Source organism: Centropristis striata, chromosome 16 (genome assembly GCF_030273125.1).
Source record: "Centropristis striata isolate RG_2023a ecotype Rhode Island chromosome 16, C.striata_1.0, whole genome shotgun sequence".
In the NCBI taxonomy this organism is placed as follows: domain Eukaryota; kingdom Metazoa; phylum Chordata; class Actinopteri; order Perciformes; family Serranidae; genus Centropristis; species Centropristis striata.
This window is the reverse complement of record NC_081532.1, coordinates 31,941,010-31,955,824: the sequence shown is the minus strand read 5'-3', so window position 1 is coordinate 31,955,824 and position 14,815 is coordinate 31,941,010.

Sequence of the window (14,815 nt, the reverse complement as noted above, 5' to 3'; positions counted from 1 at the left end):
AATATGTATAATGATGTGTGTGCTATTTTTAGAACGAGCTGTGAAACGCTCATTTTGACAAATGGTGGAATTGACAAACGGTGTATTCTGTCGGTTAGGTTGGAGATCTTGTTGCTTTCGAGGAACTTTTTGTATTTTCTTTTTATGCAACTATTTTCTTCTTTAGGGAAATATTGTACAATTTACTTTTAAAGGTAAAGTTATGAGCTATTTTGCAGATTAAAGCTGATGCAAAATAATGCACTTCTTAAAAAAAAAATCTCTGTATTACCTCTGCGTGGTAGAAATTGTCAGACAACAGATTAAATATAGGGATTAACAGCAGTTCAGCTTCCACCTCAACCTTAAACCTCAACACCTTTGACACTTTGTATAAGGTAAGCTGTAATGTTGCTCAATAGAAATATATGGAGAAATGGACAGTCAACCCACAGTATGATTTCCCTCTGGCTGGTCAACCTTCTGGAAAACTCATACAGCTGTGGATATGGTTTTCCCTCCACTGGTGAGAACCTTGTAGTTGTAGTTACTGAGGTGAAGTGTCTGAGCAAGTTTAATTCAATGAAGAAGTTAATGAGATATAGTCTGAAGGTTAAGAAAATTGTTGGTAATATTATTGAAATCAGATCTGCATATTGTGAAAAATGTAATAAAAGTAAGTCTTTTACATTCTCTCCTTTATCATTTTCTGTTTCTACATCACAGACTTAATCTTTGGTGTTTTTTATGCAGTGCAGGTAAAGCAAGACCACATCAACACACCAACATCACACGCATACATACACACACACACACACCTTCTCATGTCAATAACTGTCACCCTCCTTTTCTTTTTCCAGACCCATGTGTCTCTTTTAGATTGCTTCTTTCTATCATTCTGCATTATTTCTCTCCCGCTCTCCCTCTGTTTCTGCTAATCTCTCTCACCCATCTCCATCCTTCCTGTCTCAGTCCCACTATGGAAGAAATGTTCTCGTCCCTCTTGTAGCCCCACACCCCCTCCCCGTGCACCCTATACTCCTACCCTGTCTTTTACACCCCCACTTCTTCCCCACAACACCACCACCACCACCACCACCTCCAGCCTTTCTGTGGTAATAAAATAAACTAATGGAGTTGGAGTGACGTCCCACCTTGAACCAGCGGGGAGGTTATTTACATCAGGAGGGGATGGGGGGTTGTGGGGTGACAACAGCGATTGGCCGCCTCTATCAGTCAGCTATGACGGGCCGAGCGAGGCTCATCAGATAACAGAGAGAGAGAGAGAGAGAGAGAGAGAGAGAGAGAGAGAGAGAGAGAAGACATACCAAGGTAGCTGGGGAGAGTGATTTGAAGTCTTTTCTGTTGTTTGGTTGTTGTTGTGTCCTTTCCTCTCCTCTCCTGCGATTCCCACTTGTCTCCTTTCCTTTGATTACCCCTCCTCCTTTCCTCCTCCTGTCTCCTTTCTTTTCATCTCCTCATCTTGTCTTCTCTCATCTCTTTTCTTTTCATTTTGAATCACCTCTGCCTTGCTTTTAATTCTGCCACCTCAGCTTTCCCTTCCTTTCCTTTCCTTCCCCTCCTTTCCTTTCCTTACATTTCCCAACATTTCCTTACCATTCCTTACTTTTCCCTCCTTTCCTTTCTGTTCCTTTCCTAGTCTTTCATAGCCAATCCCATCCTAAGAGTGTAGTGTCTGGTTAAACCCATTATCAGTCTCCTATAAGGGGAAAAAACGCTGCAGCTTGTTTGGCATTCTTCAAACTAATCACAATCATCTTGGGCATCTCTATGTCCCTTGCCCCTGAAAGATAGATGGCAGAGACAGCGGAAGAAGAAGGAGAATACCATGTATGAGACTCAAGCAGTCAGATTTTCCTAATGTCACTTGTCTTCTTTCCCTTTCCTTCCTTTCTTTTCATCATGTCCCCTCTCTTTTTTCCCTTGCTTTTCATGTCCTCTCATCTTCTTATGTCCCGCTTCTTGCCGAACCTTTACTCTCGCCACCTCAAGTACTTTCCTGTCTCCTCTTGCCCTCCTTGTACACACTATAAAGACGATGAAACTGTAATGTGTCCGGGCAGATAGTGTCTACGTTAACAAATAGAGATGATTGCTTTTGGGGCGACCTGTTCCTCCTCCAGTAATTAAGACAAAGTAGCTCCTTGCGTCCTCCAAGAGGGATTTACTCATGTTACACCTCTCAACAATAAAACACACAAAAAATGTGTGTTTTATTTTATTTAGACTCATAAACCTGATTTACATTCCATCCAGGAAGAAATTTAATTTTTCTTCACCAGCACAACAGAGATAATCTACATTTTCAATTCAAAAGAGAAAAGAGAGAGATGGAATTTTTAACATGTTTACTACCCCTATGGCTGCAGAACCTAAACACACACTTTTTGCTGTGCTTTAGACTGGAGAAAGGAGTGTGTGTGTATCCGTGTATGCTAGGAAGGCAAAGGTGGTGTGAGAAAGAGGGCGAAAAAGAACATAATGTGGGATCACTTAAAATGAGAGCAGGGGTTTCAAAAGGTCTTTTGTCATGTTTTTCTCAGGGTCCAGACCTTTGAGCCACTAGAGTTGAGCTGTGTACAATAGACCATGTTCATCATACACACACACACACACACACACACAGACCAGAGAGCACAAAGCGGTTTCTCTTCGAGTTGGTCTTATGGATGGACTTTCCACCTGGAAAGGGGAATTTAAACAATTATAATCAATCAGTGAAAGCATTTCAGAATGTGAATGTGGGTCTAAGTATCACATTTGCTTTGTGTCTATGTGCAAAGTCAAAACAAATGGTGAAGGCCAGCTCCATAAACACACACACACACGCAAACGCACACACGCACACACACACACTGTAACACACACACAGACATATTTTTTCCTTGTGGGCTTCATCAGCAGCTATGTTTATTTGTGAACTGATAAGACAATATGAAAGGCTGTACAAAGGCCTTAGCCTGCCAGCTGGACACATACAATATGCACACACACAGACAGACACACACAATACATGCTACTGTCTATCCAATTCCCGTCTTTAGTGCCAGCCAAGCCCCCGTGGCAAAACACACACGGGCATGTGTGTGTGTGTGTGTGAGTTTGTGCATATTCACTTATGTTAATGGCAAATAGATTATTGTGCCCTTGATTGGTGTTACAGCACATGTTTGTATGGAGTACAGGCAGACAGAGAGACAGGCAGACAGGCAGATGGAGCTGCAGGGTTATCCAGGTTGTACATCTCTGTTCATTAGGATCACACTGACCATACCTTGTGTTTTCATCATGATTAAAAGGACAAATTGGCAGGCTTTCTTTAGGCTGTAAATGGAAATATTACAAACATATAGAGAGCAAACAAAATTATGTATTTTTGTAGGCCAACAGAGACGTAGCATCACCATGGGGTCTATTGCAGAAAATAAGCTACATATCTGATGCTCACTGATTTGTTCAGCAGGATAATCTTCACAAATGAACGCCATTTTATTATGTTTGAAGCGTTAACGCAGCCGACGATAGCGCATGTTATGCTATAGTAAACTACATCAAGGTCCCATGAATTCTGCGTCACTACCATCAGCCGGTCTCTGACAAGCTAACCAGTGGTTTTGACAAGCTAGCTAAACCGTAGCCTAATAAATTGTTTATCTACATAATTTAGAATCTACAAGATTTTACAAGAGCACTGAAAAACACGACAAGAGACTGTGAGGCGCACTAGAAAGAGAGCTCCCATCCGTGTCTGGTGCGAGGACATTTAATGTCCCCGACAACCACTGTAGTCTCATTTGGCCACTTGTTAGCAACCGGACACATAAAAACTCACAAGTGAGGGCATTTGCTAACGTATTTTATGTCATACAACAAAACACGAACATCAACCAAAGCTTGTGTTAACCACGGACCTTATTTCAGGCATCTAACCAAAAACATATTCAGAATCCTCATTGAGTTCGAAAGGTTAGACCCCATAGCGCTAAAATGCTAACTTACTTAGCCTACTTAACTAGAGTGACCTTAGACTTAGAGTTGATGTGCTTAACTTTCTGTTTCAGATGCCATAAAATAAAAAGTAAAGAACCTTCAGTACAATGAAAGTGGTTGACATAAAACTACTCTGCAACTTAAAAACTGCACTGATTGACCTAATGAGGGCGCTCTGATTAAATGTCACAGTTTTTAACGCAAATGTGATCTCAGGCTGCTGCCTAGATTTGGACTAAACTGGGACTGATGGTATATTTTGGCACGGTTGCTCTGACGTTGCACTGATTGGCCTAGCAGGGGGCGCCTTAATTAAAGGTCAAAGAATTTAACTTTCAAAGGCCATAGATGCTGCGCCACCAGTCCGATCTGGAGAAACTTAAAGAGATGATACATCTTGATTGGCCCACAGGGTGCCTGCATCATCTGAGAAAAATTAAGTTCTTCAAACTTCAGACATATAAACACAATGGGTGCTTCCAACACATACACATTTTAATAACACATATAATAAGGAAAAGGTGTGTTTAATATTAGTTATTGTCAAGTAATTCATCTTTCTACTCAAAGGTGTTCATTATTTTTATTTCAGATTGATGGATCTACTCTGAAAAACCTGTATTTTAGTCATTTTATGTAAAGTGACAGTAACAATAACACTTACTATGTTGCACTACAGAACCACAGCAACGTGTTGACCTACAAGACAAAGACTGATGGTTTTTCCCCTCGAGAGATAAGAGAATCTGTGGATTACACAACCTGTTTATAATCCACTTCACCTGCTTGTCTACAAACACACACACAGAGCAGACAGAGAATTTCAGTACCACTATCACCTGGTAATCCCTAACAGCAGATTTCCATACATATGAATGGGCAGAGAGTACAAGAGGTTCTATTTGCAAACCTAACATGAAAATACGTGCACACAGATGACAGAAATCATGTGATGTATATATAGTTATGTCTTTGGTCTTAGCTTAGCTCCAATCACCTGACAGTCGTTGAGGTGCACGTAACACTAATGTGCAAGCACCAAAATTCATTGAAGACATTGGAGGAGTGTGTGCATCAGTTTGTGTTAACACTGCTGGTTTTAAATATTATCATTTGTTAGTGGCCCTGTACCGCAGGTTAGAAGAGGGGTCGAGGGAACCAGCAGGTTGTCTGCTTGAAACACCTGTCTGCTGTACAAGAAGTATTACATATCTTAGGGCAGATGGAATTTGACTCAACAAATCAGGTGTAAAATTCTTCATATCTAAACTATTTGATTACATCCTGCATCATCCATCTGTTCCTTGTAAGGACAAATGACAAAAGGAATAAAAAGTACAACATGACATGATACAGCACGCCACAAACCTTGAAACAAAGCCACCTAACCCCTTGCAAGAGAGTTTCCTTACCACCCTCTCCCCCTCCTCTCCTCTCCTGGAGTTCATTGACTAAAGAACGGGCGCTGCTAGAGCCAAACTTACCCCTCGTCCACTCCCTTGCCCTCCTAACGTTTCATCTCCCCTAATTCCCCCTCTAGGTCCTCAATACCAGCTATTCTCAACCTTGGGGTCCTGACCCCAGTTGGGGTCGTGAGATGATTTCTGGGGGTCGCCAAATCATTTTGGAAGTCAGCCCTGTCTCCACTGTGTTAAAGTGTATAAGGGGTAATGTGTTTTAGTCTTTTTGGTCATTTAATGTCTTTTTTTTGGGGTCATTTTGTGTCTCTTTTGATCATTTTGTGTCTTTTTTTAATCATTTTGTGGTCAGTTTCTGTCTTTTTTTGTCATTTTGTTTCCTTTTTTAGTAATTTTGTGTCTTTTTTCAGTAATTTTGTGTCTTTCTTTGGTCATTTTGTTTCTTTTTTGGGTCATTTTGTTTCTTTTTTGGGTCCTTTTGTGTCTTTTTTGGTCATTTTGTGTCCTTTATGTTCATTTTGTGCCTGTTTTGGTCATTTTGTGTCTTTTTTGATCATTTTGTGGTCAATTTGTGTCTTTTTTGGTAATTTTGTGTCTTTTTTTGATGATTTTGTTTCCTTTTTTTGGTCATTTTGTGTCTCTTTTTTTGTAATTTTGTGTCTTCTTTTGGTCATTTTGTTTCTTTTTTGTATGATCTGAACTGTGCGTGTGAGATTCTGTTGAGTGGGTGAGTGAGTGGGTGTCGCGGACAACATGCATGTTAAATTGGGGGTCGTGACCATAGGTCGTGACTCAAAAAAGGTTGAGAACTACTGCTCTATACAATCAACATATTACTGCCCATACTTACATTTGTTGTGTATAGGTTACAGCCTTTAGAATAGAGTCAGATAAGCTGGTGCAGACAAGGGTTGGACATAGATAAGGGAGGTGGGTAATTTGGGACAGGTAAAAACAATCAGGGACATAAAATAAACTAAAAATAAAAAAAACCATGACCTTAACCACATGATGTTGCACGATGTTGTTTTATGTGTTAATTGTTTTAATTTTTTCATTCATCCATCCGCCAGTGTGCTGCCAGAAAATGACGACCATTGTTAATATAGGCAGGCTATTCTAACCACTGCATGTGTATGCACGAATGGTCCTGTACACAGAATCCATCTAACAGTAGGTAGCTCAGGACAAGGCGGTGATTGTATTGTTGGCTCCAACAGATCATGTCATGCACCCACCATCTTGCTCGCTCTATGGCTGTCAGTTGAGAGGTGACACGCTAATTTGGGGCCAAACTTTTTCATTGTTCATGGTGAAAATAACATCAAACAAACTTTTTGGGTAATTTTGTGTTTTTTTGGTCATTTTGTATCTTTTTTGGTCATTTTGTATCTTTGTTGGTCATTTTGTGTCCTTTATGTTCATTTTGTGTCTTTTTTGGTCATTTTGTTTATAAACAAAATATAGTAGCCCAAATAGAATATTGGGGGGAGTATCACTAGTCTATCATACAGAAGAGTCAAAGAAATAAAACTGAGAAGATGAAGTGCTCACCAGTGCTGTGTGCTCACCTAACCCTATGTCTCCAATTATTTTTTAACATCTATAAATTAGTTTTTCACAATTATTATTGGGTTAACAGCAATGTGGGGTTTCATATTCTGTAGTAAAGAGTAGTTGACAAATGTTATATTTCATTGGTTATTTGCTTGTCATTTCACATTCAAGAGAACATTACATTTGTGAGATAAAAACAAGAAAAACTACTCCAATGATATCAATAAAACTAACACATATTGCACCTCTATTGTGGCTCTTTTTTTCTCAATGTCATTTCTTGATGTGTTTTTCATCTGCAGTGTCTCAGGAAGATGACGAGCGCCTTCTAATTAGTTGCTAATTTACAACCGAATGGATCTGCATCCAGGAGGTTAATGTGGCCTGATTCCACAGGAAATAACTGGCCCAGCTCCAAACAGGAGCGCAGGCCGAAGCATCACATCTTCCCTCCCCAAGGAGAAGCGGTAACATTAGTAATTACCTCGCGGACCACGGGGCCAGATATCTGACCACCTTTTTATGAAGTCCACAAATTGAGGTCAGTCTGGGATGGAGAAACACCGCAAGGTGTACGCCACTGGTTAGACAGTTTTATTGTTGAAAATGCAGATGCAGCGAGTAAATGTCCTCAATTAAAATATTGCATTTCAAGCTTCCCCTCTCTTTCCGTTTGTAATCTTGGATATGTGTTATGCTGTGGTGAAACTGCTTCAATTATCCACAGGAGGCCTGAGGGTTGGGGACGGCGACACTATCGTTGGGCCTGATGGGAAAGACAGAACAGGCACATGAGAAATACACCTTCATGACTTATTTTACTGCAAGGTTGACTGTCTGCTGTTGACAAGCATCACACCAGCCTGCAACCAACACAATAAAGCTAGTGGCAGACATCTTCCTGGCATCTTCCAGCCGGTTCAGCCTGCTTACACCTACCACCCTGCCAATGAAAGAAAAAAAAAAAAAAAACACCAATCACAGGGATACTCAGTTTCATTTTGTAACAACCACATTTGGCTACTGAACTGCTTTTCACTGGCAACCAGCCAGGACCTGAGGACATGGTAGCAGAGAACACAGTGTACAGTCAGTGGTCTGCAGGTAGCAGCAGGTACAGTGTGAAGCTACTGCCATGAAATTGTGAAAAGAAAGAGCTTAAAAATTTGATGGACAGTTGACAGTTTTCTGACTTAAGGGTACAGCCACAGCCATTGAGTGGTCATTCACCGCTTCAAAAACAGCCTGCGTAAAACACAATACGCAGTTCATGTAGCCTTGAACTACTTCACATCAACATTACGTCTCAACTGGGGAACCAGATCAACAATCAATCAATCAATCAAAGGGTCTCAGACATGGACAACGACAGACTGATTGTTGAAGTGGAACAGCATACAATCATTTATGACATAACACATTCTTTTTATAAGGATAGATGGTCAGATCAACAGATCTTCCAGTTCAGAGAAGCAAACTAAGCTGTTTGTTGTTGTTGTTTACTTTATACACACAGTTTATCACGGGATCTCGCGGTCTCCTGTACGTTCAGGATTATCGCGTGTTCTCGTTATCTTGCACGTATACGGCTGGCTCGCTACGCTGTCGTTCCGCACCCGGTGTGAATTGACGCCCGGCAGAGGATGGAGAAAAAAACGATACGCTGCCGTTCCGCCCAGTGGACATCCCCAGTAAGTTTCATCAGTCCACAAAACATTTTCCTAGTAGCGTTGGGGAGTGTCAAGGTGCTCTTTGGCAAACTTCAGGCGTGCAGTGATGATTTTTTGGAAAATAGGTTGCTTCCTTTGTAGGGTCCTGCCATGGACACCATGCCTGTTAGACCTTCTGTGAGTGGTAGACTAGAGATGTTAACCAGTTCCAATGATTCCTTCAAGTCTTTAGCCGTTACTCTAGGGTTCCTTTTTTATCTCACTGCATTGGGCCTTTGGAGTCAACCTGTAAGTCCTCAAAAATCCAAACATTTAAAAGCGAGACTAAAGTTTATGCGTTTGTTTTAAATAAAAGTAACGTTAATATATTTTAAATACCTTTCAAAATCGTATTTTAGACATTTTATTATATGTTAAGATAATTTTAGATATTTAAGGCCTTAAATTCAAATGATTGTATTTTTTAGACTTTTTAAGACCCCGCGGATTCCCTGTGCATATTTTCCAGCCTCCCTTTGCCTCCCTCCCTCTCCTTGCTTTTATTCACAGATGAGTTGACCTTTAGTAAAATCTGGGCCGGTGATCAGATTTAGCCCTTATTGCAATATCCCTGTGTAGTGAGATTAAAAGAAAAAGGGCAGTTTGGCGAATGCTTTGTGGTATTTGTACATACTGAACATGTTATCAGAGGGAAAATTCCCTCAAGCTTTTCTCTCTCTTACTCCATCTCTCTCACTGAGAGTGCCGCGTGCCTTCAAGTCTGGTTGTAACCGCCACATTCCAGCCCAACAAGACCAGACAGTCTTCAGGTTGATTTAAGGGCAGCTTTCTTTCCTGGAGGGGAAATAGTTTGACGACAGCTCTGACCAATTTGCCAGAATCATCTCCTTTTTTTTTTTAATCTGTGTCCCATAAATCCTATGTAGAAGTCTGCAGAATTAAATATCAAAATGAAGTGAGACATTGTTTCGACTGTACATTATATGACTCATGTTTGTCCTTCATTAAAACAAACATTAAAAAATATAAAAATAAAATAGAATTTGAAAATTAAAAATTAATTTGTCATGTTAATGCTTGAAAATGCATAATTACAGTAAAATTAAAAATAATATTTAACTTGTAAGCATTAATTTTAACCAAGAAGATGGACAGCATTACTTGTTTTTACACACACATATATATATATATATATATATATAAAATATAAATTTTTAAACAATAAAAAATAACTTTTTATATTTATTTATTTTTAATTCATTGTAATTGTACTGACATATCATGGACAATATTCATAAAACAAATATTTGTATCAACTTATGGGTACACATTCAAATTTTTTCTTAAAAATGTTTTCAATGCAAAATTATACTGTATGAGGAAGAAGTGAAGTTGAATAAGACTGATGAGATTCATCCGAAGAGAACCAAAACTACATTTGTCTGTTATTATTTGATGTTTGGGCAGCAAATCAAAAGATCCTGCAAATCTCATGTGTTAAACCAGTGGAATCATTATTCAAAGTGTGCCTATCTTTCCTTCATATTCTCCTCCCTGGTGCACAGTGGGTTAAAAATCTGGTGTCTGATATTGAAATCTGAGAAGGTTGCCCTGCAGTGGTCCAGCTCGTCTGAGAGCTGTTCTGTTCAAAAGAGGCCACAGAGATGAGAGAGGTCTGAGCAACCCAGATATTGGAAAAGAGGTTTACTCGCATCCACTATTAGTCTCTCTAATAAAATGCCTCCCCCCTTCTCTCCTTTTTCTATTAATATTCAGTGCAACCGGCCAGAGCCTTCTCCCTGACTCAGACCATTCCACTATGTACCGGGGCCTCTGATCTGTCTCTCATAATTAGACTGATAAATAGTCCTCCTCCTCCTGGTCTCATCTTTTATCCTCTTCTTCCTCTCTTCTTCTACATATTCATTATCTGTTCATCCTCTTCTTGCATGTATATATTTGCGTTAAATTCTGTCCTTATGTGCTCACTTCTGAAGGTGAGATAACTCCAACACAAGGTTTGGACAGCTGTTTGTCTGAACACACAAGTAACTGTGTGGTAAACCTGAGATAGGTGTCTGTTACATCATTCATTCATCAGGTAATCCACTTTAGTTTATGAATATATTGGCCAACACATTTACTAGCAAACTGGCAAACTGGTTGTTACAGTCCAATTAGCTTAATATGTTTTAATTAGGTCCATGTCTTGGTGTGTACACAACCTCAGTTGTGTGAGAGTTTGATCTTGAAGGCATTGGCAGTGGGACTGTGTCCATCTCTGATTTAAAACATGCTAGTTGGGTTAAGTCATGGATGTAGCAGAAGTTGAATGCACTTATTGTAAGTCGCTTTGGACAAAAGCGTCTGCTAAATCACATGTAATGTAATGTAATGTACTCTACGGCTTATAGAGGTGTGAATCAGCAGAGGCCCCACAATACAATTTCATTCCGATACTTGAGTCATGATACGATATTATTGCGATTTTAAGCATTTTGTGATATGGTGAGTATTGATACAATATACTGCATTTTGTGTCCACAAAATTAAATTCAATCAAGAATTGTTTTGTCAAATAAAAGTCAATGAGTCAAACCCACAGACTGACCAACAAAGTATTCAGTCAAACTGAACTGATATCAAACATGTATGGATGACAACAACTGCAGCATTTTATCAAATTTTCCTCAATTTTAAGCTTCACTGCTCTGATTTTTTTTTGAATGAAACAAAAAAAGCCTAACTTTGCAGCGTATATTCCTAAAAGTGAGCCCGCTACGGCCTCAGGGGGGAAAAAACGGCGAAAATACTGACAGCCTGCCAACCATCGGAACACTAAATATCGATACTTAGCGGCCATGAATATTTTCGATATTATATTGCCACGCAAAATATCATGATAGCATGCTGTATCGATTTTTCCCCTCACCTCTAAAAGCTTATGTGGTGAGTGTCATCAGTATGGTGAACCCAGTGAGTAGAGCTTTTGTTTGGGAGCATTATAGCTTCCCAGTACATTCCAGTGACACTCGACAAACAGTGGTGGATAGGACGAAAACTTTTTGCAAACATTGTTGAATTAGAGTTTGGTTTGTCTCACAAGACAGAAATAAAAGCTAACAAAAGTTAACATAATTTACTGAAAACACAATTTTTAAGCCTTGACACTGCTATAAAGATCTTTCAAATGTGCCTCAATCAGTCAGTCCATAGTGCCAACCAAGTATCAACAAAGCCCAAGCTGCAGTCAAAGAGGAATAATCCACTGCCTGTTTCATCAGATCTCATGCATGGAGCTGACAATATGGAACCAAATGTGAGCTTTAACAAATTCATCTAGAAACTGTAAGAAGTGGCAGGTTGAAAACCAGGCAGCAACCTCCCGGTCTGACCAGTGAAGCAAACCCAGAAGTGCCTTAAGCCTGCAAGCTTTCAAAAAATTCCACAGATACACTCGTCCTTGTGCCTCCCAGTCCAAAATTGGTCCCTCCCGGTTCCAAAAAATGCTCCAAATGGGCAGTCCAAAAAACAATTGGTGACGTCACGGTGACTATGTCCATTATTTATCTACAGTCTATGGTTGAAACAAACTGAATGAAAGCACTCTTTACAGTCATGACTATAGTAGGAAGCTTGGACTTTTTTTTTTTTTTTTTTTTAATCGTGGGCCAAATTGCCAGTCACTGAGCCGAGAGATTGGACATGTTTTCGACCATCAGCTTCAAACTTTCATGTAGTTAATGAATCCACAGAGTCCGTGTTAGTGGCCATTATCAGTGTGGAAGCTTTATATTCGATACATAAATATAATCAAAGAGTCCCCTTGTTGGCTTAGGGGCCCTTAGCTGCAGCTGCTTCAACAGTTTTTATCTTGGGCATTTGGGCAATTCCACTGTTTTTCTAAGACTATCTGATACAGTAAAAGTTTGATGGAATCTGTTCTTCCTACAGTGCAAACTGGTTTGATCAAGTCTCCAAATCTCTGATGCAGTGTTGATGTTGGAAGATGTGTGTGTGTTGGGGGTGGGGGTTGCTGAGGAGTACCATTGCCCCAGAGGACATGCTACTGTGTCAGACATGCAGAAGAAGAGGTTTCATTTGCATTCATCGTAGTAAAATCCATGCCTGTCCCAAGGGTTAGCTGCATGCCAGAGAGACAGACCAACAGAGAGAGATGAGCTTTAATATTGATGCATGTCTTCAGATAGAGTGTGTAAGACAGGGAGAGCACACGTTCAGCAGCTAGAGCGATTGTGTGTGTGTTGCATCGTGCATCTGCCTTCCACGCCGTCCTGGGCAACAGGATGGTTTCCCTTCTCTCTCTCCCCCCATTACACCCAGTTCGGGAAGCCTCACATCCTCTGCAGCAGATCTGATAACCGCCATACTGGATAACATCTAGCCGCACTTGTTTCTAAGAAGTCCTTCCCCAGGGTACAACTGCCAGTGCCGATCTCAGCATTAAAATATAATTTTGATGGTCATTATTAAGATAAGCATCGTGTTCGTCTGGCAGAAGATTACACTGATAGCGTCAGAGCTTAGAACAACTGTCCTTTCGAGGGACTCTCTTGTTCAAAGTTATTAGATGAAAAGAGTCCCTCTTGGCCAATCATAGGGCTTGTTACCAGGGGCAAATGTGGGCATACTATGGTAATACTTAATGTGGTGTTTCCAGGACTCTCCCTCATCTGTACTTGCTCTTTGCAGTTTTATTAAAACAATGCACTTGCCAGAAAACGTCTGTCAGACACACATCATTGGTTAAATGTTGAAATTCAAGTATAAGCTTCTGTGTTTGGAATGACAGCTACCTTGTCTTCTTTTCTTCCAAAGAAACTGGAGACAAAAAAATATTTACTGTGCTTTTTCCAAGTAAGACCTTCCTACAGTTTCTTTTCTATCTGGGCTGAAAATCATCCAACTGCCAAATATATTCAGTTTTTTTAAATAGTAGGGAGATATCGGAGCATTGTGAAACAGAGGGCAGGAGAATGTAGCAGTCAGAAGATCAGATATAATCAGATATAGATATAAATAAACCCCCAGGCTTATTTGATGATTAGGAAAAGAACACAAGAATAAATGTTTATGTTTTCCAACTTAATGCTTCAATTATGACCTACTATACGTAGCGTAATTGTGCAGACTCAAACAATTTTCCAGAGTGTTGCAGGTATTAGTCTTCTTTCAAAATCTACTGACTTTGAGACAAGCAAACCCTCCCACGCTCTACATTCTACCGGGGAAACTGTCAGGTGACAAGAAGCGGTCTGCTAACTCCTCATGTCATGGAGGAAGCATGAGTCCAGTTCAGGGCTCTCCCCAGACTGACAGAGACGAGGTGGCGCCCAGGATCATGATATAGGCAACTGGGTGATAAATAAATGGGTTACAAAATTGTGGGATAAGAAAAAAAAAAAAAAAAAAGGCCTTTGGTTAACACAAGCTGGCGATTGCATTTACGCTTTAGAAATCATAAAAGTGTTGCTGATTACTGATTTTCATTCAAAGCGTGTGAGTACCATAAACTTTTGTGAAATTAAAACAACTTCTTTTGACCAGTGGACTTTCACCCAGGAGAGCGGGGTCTCGTGTAAAAAACAAGAGTAGATTATTTTTAACTTTAGTTGCGTTGTTCACATAGGTTACATGATTCACGTTGTAACGTAACTTACGTTTTTTACGTAACTTGCGGTAGTCACGTGACCCTTGTAACTACTTCACTTCCTGCATCTGGCTAATTTCCCAGATGTGAGAGGACGTTGGCGCTGCTTGTTCGCCACTTCTCCATCCAAAGTTTTGTTTATTTCTCTATTGCCTGTTAAGCGTGTTTAGAAAAGCGCTAAATGAAATGTATTGTTATAAAGGGTCAACAAAGCTTTCTAAAATCTCCAAATGTGATCAAGTAATGTGTCCTTTGTGGTCTTTAATGACAAAGTTTGGTGCTAATCCATCACTTGTCTCTTTGACAATAGATGTGGAAGACGTGAATCTTTAGATTCAGTTGGATGGACCTGGACCTCTTTTATTGGGCGTGCCCTATAGACCTGTGCACCAACAGAACAAACAACTATACAGGTATTAAAGCTGACCTCTGTTTCTTCACAAGGATTACCATTATTTCTATAATTGTAAAATTAATATATTGAATTTTCTATTTCTATGCACGTCACT